Here is an 11,975-nt window from a genome sequence, read left to right on the forward strand (position 1 = left end):
AGAATATTTGTAAAGTTCTTAGCACAATGCCTGGCACATAGTAGGTGTTATACATAAATCAAATGCTTATTCCCTTCCTTTCCCCTTCTCTACTCCTGTCCATCCTTTTATTTAGCCACCAAAGTGATTTTCCTAAAGCATAGGCTACCTACTCAATAAACTCCAGTGGCTCCCTATCATTGAGGAGCAAATACAAAATCCTTTGTTTGGCATTCAAAGCTCTTCGTAACTAGCCCCCCCCCCCAGTCAAAGCTCTTCATAACTAGCCCCCCCCCCTCCCCAGTCTCCCTACACCTTACTCCTGACGAGTTCTCTCTGATTAACCCCTGGCCTCCTGGCTGTTCCACAAACAAGACTCCATCTTTTGGCTCTGGGCATTCTCTCTGGTCATTCCCCATGCCTGGAATGCTCTCCTGCTCCAAGTGCTGACCCCTCTGGCTTCCTTCGAGTCCCAGCTAAAATCCTGCTTTCTACAGGAAGCCTTCGCCAATCCTTCTTTATTCCGGTACTTTCCCTCTGTTAATTATTTCCTATTTATTCTGTACATAACTTGGCTTGTATCTATTTGTTTGCATGTTGTCTCCCCCATTAGCTCTTTGAGAGCAGGGGCTGATTTTTGCCTCTTTGTGTATACCTAGCACAGTGTCCTGCACATAGTAGGTGCCTAATAAATGTTACCACCTTACTGACATATGGAGAAAACGCAATAGAAAAAGTGAAGAATAGTCATTTTTATACCCCAAATATTTGTTGTCTCTCCCATTTGACTGTGAGTTCCTGAAGATCAGTGCTTACATCCAAACTGGTAGTATAATGGATTCCTGAGGGGATTTGGGCAAAGCAGAGAGTTATGAATGATTAATCAATAAAGTTGGCTGTCTCAACATATCAATGTCTACTTGGTGGGTACTAACATGTTTTTTGGTAAAGAATGGACAAAAGAAGAATTCTAATAAGAGTGATAATAACATCATTATCTGATGTGAACACTTTGTTCCTGGTGTTTTACAGATGGGATCTTGTTTGCAGCTGTCCTATGGTATAGGTATAGGATTAACATTGTACAAACACAGAAAACTTCTAATGGTCAGAGAGATCCTGTGACTTGTCTATGGTCGCCTAAGCCAGCATGTGGCAGAGATGGGATCCATACCCGGGTCTTCCTGCATTCTATCTGCCAGCCAACACTGGCAAGATCAGATATCTATCTATCTATCTATCTATCTATCTATCTATCTATCTATCTATCTATCTATCTATCTATCTATCTATCATCTATCTATCTATCTATCATCTATCTCTATCTATCCATTTATTTATCTATATATTTATTTATTCATTCATTCATTTATTTACTGGTGAGGCAATTGGGGTTAAGTGACTTGCCTAGGGTCACACAGCTAGTAAGTGTCAAGGGTCTGAGGCTGGATTTGAACTCAGGTCCTCCTGAATCCAGGGCCGGTGCTCTATCCACTGTACCACCTAGCTGCCCCCAAGATCAGATTTTTAAAAAATAAAAAATATTAGGGGGCAGCTAGATAGCACAGTGGATAGAGCACCGGCCCTGGATTCAGGAGGACCTGAGTTCCAATCCGGCCTCAGACACTTGACACTAGCTGTGTGACCCTGGGCAAGTCACTTAACCCCCATTGCCCCGCAAAAAAAAAAATAAAACAAATAAAAAATATTGAAAACATAATACTACCCATTTCCCCCAAATCTATGAGATACACTAAACACAGTAGTGAGAGGGAATTTTCTAGAGTGAAATAGTGCCAATTTTTATAAGAAAGAGAAAAAAGAATGAACTAAATATCTACCCACCCCCAAAAAAACCCCTTAGAAATAGAACAAATCCACTGAAAGCAGAAGCAAAATGACTAGGATCAAAGCAGAGATCAATACAAATGGAAATTGGAAAATGGCTGATTGGAGAAGGAAATCTAACAGCTGGTTTTGACAAGATGAACAAAACTGATGAACAATGAGTGAATCCAATTTTTAAATAAGGGAGCAAATCTAAACCACCCAAATTAGAAATGAGAAAGGAGAGGTAATAAAGGAGAAAAGAAACCAAGAAAATTATCAGAGATTGTGTCTCATAGCTCTGACAATAAATCTGAGAATTCAGAAGAAATAGATAATTATTTACAAAAGTATGAAATTAAAAAACAACAAAATGATAATTTGAACAGGTAGAAAGACCCATCTCCCAAGAAGAGATCACATAAACCATTAAAGAGCTCTCTTGTAGGGTGACTGACCCAGATGGATTCACAAGCAAATTCATATGAACTTCTAAAAAACAAGCAACCCATGTTTTGTAAGACTTCATATAGAGAACTGACATATTTCCTGTCTTCTCAAGGGATGGGGGAAGGCCAGGAGGGAGGGAGAGAATTTGTAACTCAAAATTAAAAAAAAAAAGAATGTCAAAATTAAAAAAAGTAATTGGTAACTATTTAATGAAATAAAAATATATTTACAAACAACAACAACAAAGTAACTCCCGTATAGCTGCCTTTTCTAGACATATTTAAAGGTGGCAAACTACTCAGCTCTTCCAGTGACTCATCCTGAGCTGGAAGTCCATGCAAACCTTCAGATACAGAGCATTGTCTAGCCATGCCTCCCCCATCCCCCATTTGTGATGTAGCAGCACAAGATTCTTCTCTCTTCTGTGTATCCTCTTATTAGACACAGCCCAACCCTTTAGCCTGTTAGGATCTTTTTGAATTCTTACACTGTCATCCACCATCTTAGTGACCCCTCCAAGCTTTGTATCAGCTGCAGGTCTGTGAGCATGTTGCCTAAGTCATTAATAGAACTATTACATAGTATAGGACCAAACAGAGAGCAAGACATGGGACACTCCACAGCAGACCTCCAGTCAGGTTGACACTGAACCACTGATGACTGTACCCTGTGTATTCAATTACTTCTCCTCCTCCCCTCCCCCTCCCCCTGTGCTCCATGTTATCATTTAGCATGCTTCTCTCCTTTTCTTTTCTTTTCTTTTCTTTTCTTTTTTTTGTGGGACAAGGAAGGTTAAGTGACTTGCCCAGGGTCACACAGCTAGTAAGTGTCAAGTGTCTGAGGCTGGATTTGAACTCAGGTTTTCCTGAATCCAGGGCCAGTGCTTTATCCACTGTGTGATTCTCTCCTTTTCATAAGAATGATGTGCAAGACTTTGCCAAAATTTCTCCAAAATCCATACCCTAAAACAATAATTTCCCTGAAAGTGTTTCCCTAATATCTACTATTTGCTAACCCGGATTGCTGATGGCCCAAATTCCCTCTTTAAATGTTCAATCCTTTAATAAAACATTCTAACCTTAAGGAAGTCCAAGACAAATAAAGGCCCCATAGATATATTAGGATCTTCATTCAAGCCCTTTTTGTGATAGCAAAGAATTGGAGGCAAAGGAGGTTCCTATTAATTGGGGAATGGCTGGAAAACTGTTATATGAATGTAATGGAAGATTGTACATTAAGATAGGACAAATGGGAGGAATTTAGAGAAAAAAAAAGCAGTGACCGAATGAAATTATAAAAAAAGACAAGGGGAACAAAATACAAAATGGCAACAAGGGGATGAAGAGATGTTAAAAGGGAAATTGAACTATGAATAACAAAAAACAAACCAAAGAAGGTCCCAGAAAAGAAACAAAGACTTGTATCTCCCCAATCAGAGCAAAGAGGTGGGGAATGCTTAGGAGAAATTACTGGATACTTGGCATTGAATGCTTTGGCTACATTATTCTCTTTTGTCATGAGGGAGGTTGAAATACGGAAGGGGTAGGTGAGAAATGATTGGTTGCAGGCATGCGACTCAATATTTAACAACTGGCTTTCCAGACGTGTGTATGTGTGTGTGGGGAGATGCACCCAGGACACACTTGTTTTTTGTTTTTTGTTTTTTTTAGTGAGGCAATTGGGGTTAAGTGACTTGCCCAGGGTCACACAGCTAGTAAGTGTTAAGTGTCTGAGGCCGCATTTGAACTCAGGTCCTCCTGACTCCAGAGCCAGTGCTCTATCCACTGTGCCATCTAGCTGCCCTAGGACACACTTTTAAGTATAATCTGCATTATTAACATTTCCCCCGTCACATTCTTAGGTATACACAATCAACACAACAATCAAGCCCTGAATTGTAGACTGCCAGTTTCGAGGTGAACACACTTGAACTAATAATTCTAACAACTGGCTCTTAATGAACTGGCTCTGTTAATAGGATAGTGAAGTAAGGGGAAGTGTTGGGCAGAGAAGATTAAAAGCCTTTTAGACAAACCCAAGACAACTAGGATACTTGCTTACCGGTCTGGAATTCTCCTCACCTGCCTCAGCTCCTCTGAGCTTTGTTTCGCACACCTGATGCTTTTCTCACAGACCAGCCCACAGGTTGGCCTCTCTGATCCCTGTTCTTGGATCCCTGCCTGGGTGCCTTTTTATCCTCATGTGTCTTTTAAAATTGAAGTTGGGGGATGAATTCCCCGTGTATCCTCATGACTATCTTCAGACAATGCTCCCTCTTCCTCCTCAATTGAATTGTTTCTCTTTTTTTTTTTTCTGCCTGAAAAGTTAAGTATGGGAGAGCTTTCTATCTCTCTATCTGACTATGGGTCTAGAACTTTATGCAATGGGATCTTGTGTATCCTTTCTCTAAACCATTTGAAATCTACTGACCTAAGCTTTCTTTAGCACAATTTCTTTTTTTTTTCTTTTCTTTTTTTTTTTTTTCAGTGAGGCAATTGGGGCTAAGTGACTTGCCCAGGGTCACACAGCTAGTAAGTGTTAAGTGTCTGAAGTCAGATTTGAACTCAGGTACTGCTGACTCCAGGGCCAGTGCTCTATCCACTGCTCCATCTAGCTGCCCCCGCACAATTTCTAGGGTAGAGCGATCCTTTACCTCGAAGGTTTTCGTCATTTATGCTCCAGCAACTACTTCTGCCTTCTTGGTGAGAATGTTTTCCCCAGTTAACAAGGCTTTTTCCCTCTCCTCCTTTCCCCCATTAAAAAAAAAGAAAGACAAACTCTTGTAAGAAATATTCATTGTCAAGTAAGACAAATTCAGTTGGTGAGACTCCAATGCAGAATAAAATTTCCCCCTTTCCTTTATCCCACTTATGGAAGAATGAAATTATCCTTAAGGCAGTCAAGAAGTTATTAGCTGCTCTGCATTTGGCAGAGGGAGAGCCCCGGCAGCTGTCTGGATAATCGAAGTCCTGCATCACTAACACATCATGCCAATGCCAGGTTTGTGATGTTTCCCAAAGTCCTCATGGATTTCCATTTTTCTGTCAAACTGGTTCTTAGTGTCTGCAGACAGGATTGTTTCTGGATTTTACTCTATTAACCTTCACCCAATTATTTTCCCTCTAGTTCCTAAATTTTCTCACACAAGCGTGTTTTCTCATGGTACGATGACACTCCATTTCCCCATCCTCTTTATCATCCCTTGTCCTTTCGACAAATGTGGACCCTTGCCTCACTGTGGTCTAGTCCTATTCATACTTCTGAAGTCAACCTCGCCTCCCTTGTGTTCTGGTCTCTTCTTTAGGGTTCTTGCCACCCACACATTTTGCATTTGTTTTTCATTTTCTGAGGCTCCTTGGTGAGGATCTATCTGTCCTGAACCTCCAGGCCTCTGCTCTGTTATTCTTTTTTCTTTGTTGTCCATGAGTTTCAGTATGTGTTGAGCTTGGTGCGGACATGGGCAGTTTTCTTCCTACCCTTGTCCTTTCCGGTTTAAGGTGCTTTGGATGAGATTCGAAGGACATTGACACATACATTCTGATCATCCTTAGTGAGGGAGCCACCCACTTTCCTCTTCCTTTCCTTCCTCCCCCTCCCCAACTCAAGTGCCAGGAGGCATTCATTCCTGTTTATCCAAATGCCACTCACATATACTTCTTAGCTTCTTGACTACCTGTTCGCTTTGCCACATTTGTCTTTCTCTTCTAAAGCCCTTGTTCTCAATGGACGGCAGTGTTGCTTCAGAAGTCCTCAGTTTCTTCCTAGGTGATTTTTGTATCATTTATCTCTGGCAATGTAATGATAATAGCTAACATTTGTTCAGCAGTTCGTATAGTAGTACTGTGCTAATCCCTTTACAATCATTATCTCATCGTTCCTCACAACCACCCTGGGGGGTAGGTGTTATCATTACCCCCATTTTACAGATTAGGAAACCGAGGTAGACAGAGGTGCAATGACTTGTTCAGGGTCACACATCTAATAAATATCTGAGGCTGGATTTTTGAACTCAGGTCTTCCTGACTCCAGGCTCAGTGCTCTGTGGCACCACTTATCTGCCTGTCTTCCCATCTCTGCCCAGTAAAGTGTCTATGGGACTTGGTGAGTACTCTGCAGGAGCAAAGGAACTTTGAGGTCCTCTAGAACCATCTAAGATGAGTGAGCAGCTTTCACCACGTATCTTCCCTCCATGGGTACCTTGCTATCATTGTATTTTAAGTCTTGGTCCAGACTGCTTATGGGCACTAACGGTCAGTCAACAAGCATGATTAAATGCTTACTCACCATGTGCCAGGCACCTGCTAAGTGCTGACGACACAAAGAAATGCAGAAATATGGTCTTTGTTTTCAAAGACTGATGGTCCATACAAGGCTACATGGGAAATCATCTCTTTGGGGCAGCTGGTGGTACAGCAGATGGAATGTTGGGTATGGAATCATAAAGACCTGACTTCAAATCCCACTTGAGACACTTATTAGCTACATGGGCCTGGGTGAGTCACTTAACCTCTGTTTGCCTCAGTTTCCTCATCTATAAGATGAGTATAATGATAGTATCTGCCTCCCAGGGTGTTGTGAGGACCAAATGGAATAATTATTGTAAGGAGCAAGACTTGCACAGTCTTCCTTCTATACCACTCAATCTTGAGATGAAATCTTGGAGGCCAGAGACCTCTACCCTTGCAAAGCCCCAAGAAAATGGAGGTCTGCCCCAGCCCACTCTTGGTTCTGACACCAACTGCTATGACCACGGCCTGTGCCTGATTTTAGCTCCATTTCACCACCCAAGGTCACATGAAACAATTTTAGAAACTGATCTCCGGGGGCAGCTAGGTGGCACAGTGGATAGAACACCGGCCCTGGATTCAGGAGGACCTGAGTTCAAATCCGGCCTCAGACACTTGACACTTACTAGCTGTGTGACCCTGGGCAAGTCACTTAACTTCAATTACCTCACAAAAAAGAAAGAAAGAAAGAAAAAAAGAAACTGATCTCCATCTGACCAGTATAAAAGCTTGTTTTTTTTTATAAAGACCAGGGTTGGTTGGGCTTCCCCTCAAAGGGCAGGCAATGGGAAGATATGAGCAGATGTCTTGGACAAGGGAGGGAGGTTCCAGAGCAGAATTGAGGATGGACTTCCTGAGCCCCACTTGGCAAAGACATTTCAAAGCCACTGGCTCCATTTTGGAAATTTTCGTTTTCCTCCTGTTGGGCCCCAGACAGACAGAGGGAGAGAAGATGAAAGTCTCACTGTCCTCTTAGGCAGGGCTGTAGATGAAAGCAGGGAAGGGGGTGACAAAGATGGATAGATGGATGGAGTCTGGTTTGGTTTTTAATCAAGCTCTTCCCTGACCCAGGAGCCTGTGGATAACGTCCTAGTAGCTCTTCAGACTGGAGCATTCACCAGGCTAGGCCAGATCTCAGCAAAACGTCTGGCTTTTATTCATAGCAGGAATGTGCTAGGGCTGAAGGAAGACAGGGCTGGTGTCATCTGCTGGCTAGGCTGCTCTCTGGGCTCCTTGGCAGGGGCTACAAATCCTGAAAAAAGGAAGGCTGCTTCCATTGGCCCATTTCCTGCTCATCTGCAGGGCCAGCCAGGGGAGTTGTGAGGGTAAGGAGTCTCCTTTCCTTCCAGCTTTCTAACAAAGTGGCAAATGGGGGGCAGGAGGGGCTGTTGGGGTTACCTTGGCCAACAGGCATTCTGGGAGCACTTCCTGAAGCCACAAGAACATTTCCTCATTCGAGGAAATAATTCTTTTTTATTTTTGGTAATAAACATATTTATTTATAGTTTTGGGTTACAATTTTTATCCCTCTTTCCCTCTCTCCCCTCCCCCCAACCCGAGGCGACAAGCAATCAGATATGGGTTATACATGTATGTTATGTAAATCATTACCATATTTGTCATTTTGTACAAGAAAACTTGATTAAAAGAAAAAAATGAAAGAAAATGAAAAATAGCATGCTTCAGTCTGTTCTGTCAACATCAGTTCTTTCTTTGGAGGTGAATCGCATGTTTCATCCATAGTCCTTTGGGATTGTCTTAGATCATTGTATTGTTGAGAATAGTTAAGTCATTCACAGTTCTTCATCAAACAATATTGCTGTCTCTGTCCACAACTTTCTCTTGGTTCTGTTCACTTCACCATACATTATTTCATACGTGTCTTTCCAGACCTTTCTAAAGTCATCCTGCTTGTCATTTCTTATAGCACAATAATATTTCATCACCATCATATGCCACAGTTTATTTAGCCATTCCCCAATGGATGGCATTCCTTCGATTTCCAATTGTTAGTCACCATAAAAAGAGTTGCTATAAATATTTTTGTACAAATAGGTCTTTTTCTTTTTTGGGGGGGATGTCTACCACCTATACTACCTAGCAGTAGTATTGCTGGATCAAAGGGTATGCTCAGTTCTATAGCCCTTTGGGCATAGTTCCAAATTACTTTCCAGAATGGTTGGATCAGTTCACAACTCCACCAACAGTGGATTAGTGCCCCAGCTTTCCCACATCCTCTCCAACATCCAATATTTTCAGCTTTTGCTATATTTGCCACTCTGATAGGTGTGAGGTGATACCTCAGAGTTGTTTTAATGTGGAGGAAATCATTCTTAAAATGAGCTTCAGCTTCGAGCCATGAGACCCCCAAAACCCTTACTGGGGTGGGGGCAGGCAATGTTTAGTGTTTTGGTACAGACACTGAGGACATTTGGAAAGTTTAATACTCTTGGTCCAGTATCATAATGCAGTTATGTAAGTCTAACGTTTGCATATTATAACACTAGTCTCCTTCCTGAGTCGGATCTCTGGAGAGCCCTGCCTGCCCATTTGGGAAGTTTGTGGGCATCGGGCAAGAGCAGAGCCATTTCGGGTCCTCTTGTTCCCCAAGTACTCTCTAGACTCCCTTAACTAGCAAAATGGGGCAGGCAGCTGGATTCCAGGTCTCCTGGAGCCAACCTCTGCGGGCTCCTTCCCTTCCCAGATCTCCTGGTGATTTCCCCAAGCGGTCCCGAGGGGACCTGGGGACCTGTCCTCAGTCAGCTCCTGCTGCACAGCCCTCGGAGCCCCTCTAGACCTCTCAGGGAGGTCCCTGGGATATGGGGTCCTATCTTCAACACAGCCCATTCTGCGTTCTCTAGAGGCCACCAGTTGGATCTCTCTGTCTCTGTCTTTATTTTTGGGTCCCTCTCCCTTCCCTCTCCCTTCCCTCTCTCTCTCTTCCTGCCTCTACCACTCTCTCCCTTCTCCACTCTCTCTCATCCTTTCCCACATAGCAGCGGTGATTCTTTTGCTATCAATATCCGATTGAATCTCTCCAGGCCAACAGCCACATCATCCTTCTGGGCCAGATCTTAGCCGTTCTAATCCATCCCATTTCATCCTCTCCTTTCCCGACGCGTCTAGTTCGGCCCCATCCCTTTCCATCCCCTCCCATCCCCTCCCTCCAGTATAGGCAAGAACCTTCAGGAAAAGGACTAAGCCCCCACCCCGGACTGTCGTTGGACAGGCCAGTGAGGGCCAACTCTGACCCGCGAGACTGCGAACGACCAGTGGGCCTTGAGCAGCACCATCATACTCTAATTATGGCTGGCTGGTTGCCCCCTACCCCACCTCCCGGGCCAGGCCAGCCTCTGGTGGAGGGAGGAAGCGGGGTGGCCGGCTTGTCTCTCTCTCTGGGATCCGTCTAGAATAAGGCTCCCTGCCTGAGCTCTGTCCATCTCTCTGAAGTTAAAGACTTCTACTAATTTTGAGGTCTACGAAGCATCTGGGGAGAGGAGAGCTAGCCGAGCAGCAGCAGCGTCGGCCTAGCCTCAAGCCAGGGTCCTCCTGCTCCAGGTAGGAGGGACCCGGGGACAGCGCTGCCCACTCACTGCCCAAGAGTTTCCTCTTTTGTCGTTCTGCCTACTTTACAGCCGAGTAAACTGAGGCACCCAGAGAAGAGTCGTCACCCGGCCACCAAGTACCTGGACCAGATTTGAATCCAGATCTGACTGCAAGAGCTGCGTTCTGACTGAAGCCACCGCCAATGCCCATCTTAATAAGAGAATATCCCTAACAGCTGCGCTAGGATTGCGACCAGACCGGGAACACTGAGTCAGCCTCACTCCAAGCCTCGGCGGGCATCCATCTTCCCTCGGCCGGCGGTAGGCAGTGGCGGCCTTTAAGTATCCTTGAAGGTGCCCTGGCCCGCTGCAGGTCCTCCCAACCCCTCCAGGGCCAGGCGGTCCGGGGCCCGGTGAACAGCAGTTTGGGCACACTCCAGAGCCAGCAGTGTCCGCGCACACCCATGTCTACACATACACGCGCACAGTTACTGTCTCTGCCGGCGGACCCCAGGCGTCCACCAAGCTGCCGCTGCTGCGAGATACTCGGCCCCATCCCCTGCGCCACCCGCCCCACCATCCCGCGGCATTCTATGATATTAGGGGGCTCAGGTCTGGGACAGAACTGAGCAAGTCAGGCGCGTCGGAGATGGGCTCGGCTAGCTTAGAATGGCACGTATAGACCCTCTTGGTTCTGCCTCCCTGCCAGCTCCCCCCACCTCAACCAAGGCTATGGGGGGGGGGGGGGCTCGGGCGCAAAGCGCAGGTGGGTGTCTGGTTATCTCCGCAAACGCCCACTGCTCCTTCCATCCTCTCCCTCCTGGCTGACCACCTAGGGGGTTCAGCTTCCCCAACCCCTCCTCCCTCGGGGCGCATCCCCCTCCCCCAGGAAGCAGGAGGCCAAACTTATGGGCACTTACCTGGTGGCCGGTTCCTGCGCTCCTCTGCCGGGCCCAGCTCGGATCTTGGCCGCTTTCTCCCTGACCTCTCTCCTCTTGGGGGGGGGGGTCCTCGCTCAGTCCTCAGCTTCAGTCCCCCCACCCCCGGAGGTCACCCCCACCGAGGTGGGCCCTCCTTGCGCTCGGGGCTGAGCAGCGCCGCCCTCACTGGAGCAGGTCAGGCGCAGCCTCCAGCCGTCGTCTTCACTCCCCGGTATGAGCGGGCGAACGCTGGGGCCAGGGGGCCGTCCCCTCCGGCGAGGCTGCGGTCTCGGACGTCAGTCTGCCTGTGGGGACGTCTGTCAGTCCGTCAGTCTCCTTTCTCGCAGCCAGCGCGCAGAACCACTGGCCAGAGCTTTAGCCTCCCCGAGTCAAGTCCAGGTCCCAGTCCGAGGCCAGAAGCACCCCCGGTGCGCTGGACGGAGCGCCGGCGGCAGCCTTAGAGCGCACACTGGGGGGAATGGGGGCCACCGCAGCTCTGGACGGCGGCCACCCAGGCAGCCCGGGCAGGAGGAGAGCTGCACCGGAGGCTTCGACCGCACAGCCCGAGGCTGAGTCCTGGAGGGAGGCGGGGAGTTAAGGCAGCGCCTTTCCCCGCCCCCAGCCCGCTAGTCTTAGCGCGGACTGTGGCTAGGGTTCAGCCCCCTGGCTGCCTGCGCGGTCCTGGGAGCTTCCAGGTAACGGGAGCTCACCTTCCTCCTCCTCTTAATCCTCCTCCTCCCCCCATCTCCTGTAGTCCTCCTCTTCTTCCTTCTCCACCCGCTCCACTCCTCAGAACCCCCTTCCCCCGCCTGATTGCTCCTCCTCCCTCCTCTTTTTTCCCTTCCCCTCCCAGGTCCAGGGACACAAGCTGGTGGGGAAGGATGGAAAGTGCGTGTCTTACGTGTGTGCGGGTGTCTATGTGTATGTCTGTGTGTGTACAGGGCGGGGGAGGGGGCAGCCTAGAGGGG

The 11,975-nt window shown here is 46.8% G+C and overlaps 1 protein-coding gene across 1 annotated transcript in view; it reads right to left on the reverse strand.

Moving 5' to 3' along the window:
* CALCR (calcitonin receptor) overlaps window positions 1-11,625 on the reverse strand; it is a 117,909-nt gene extending 106,284 nt beyond the window's left edge. The window contains exon 1 of the mRNA XM_043975804.1: window positions 11,008-11,625. The gene's annotated coding sequence lies outside the window, so the exon portion shown is untranslated. The remainder of the gene's footprint in view (window positions 1-11,007) is intronic.
* Between the last annotated feature and the right edge of the window lie 350 nt (window positions 11,626-11,975).

This window comes from Dromiciops gliroides, chromosome 1 (assembly GCF_019393635.1).
Source record: "Dromiciops gliroides isolate mDroGli1 chromosome 1, mDroGli1.pri, whole genome shotgun sequence".
Taxonomy (NCBI): Eukaryota; Metazoa; Chordata; class Mammalia; order Microbiotheria; family Microbiotheriidae; genus Dromiciops; species Dromiciops gliroides.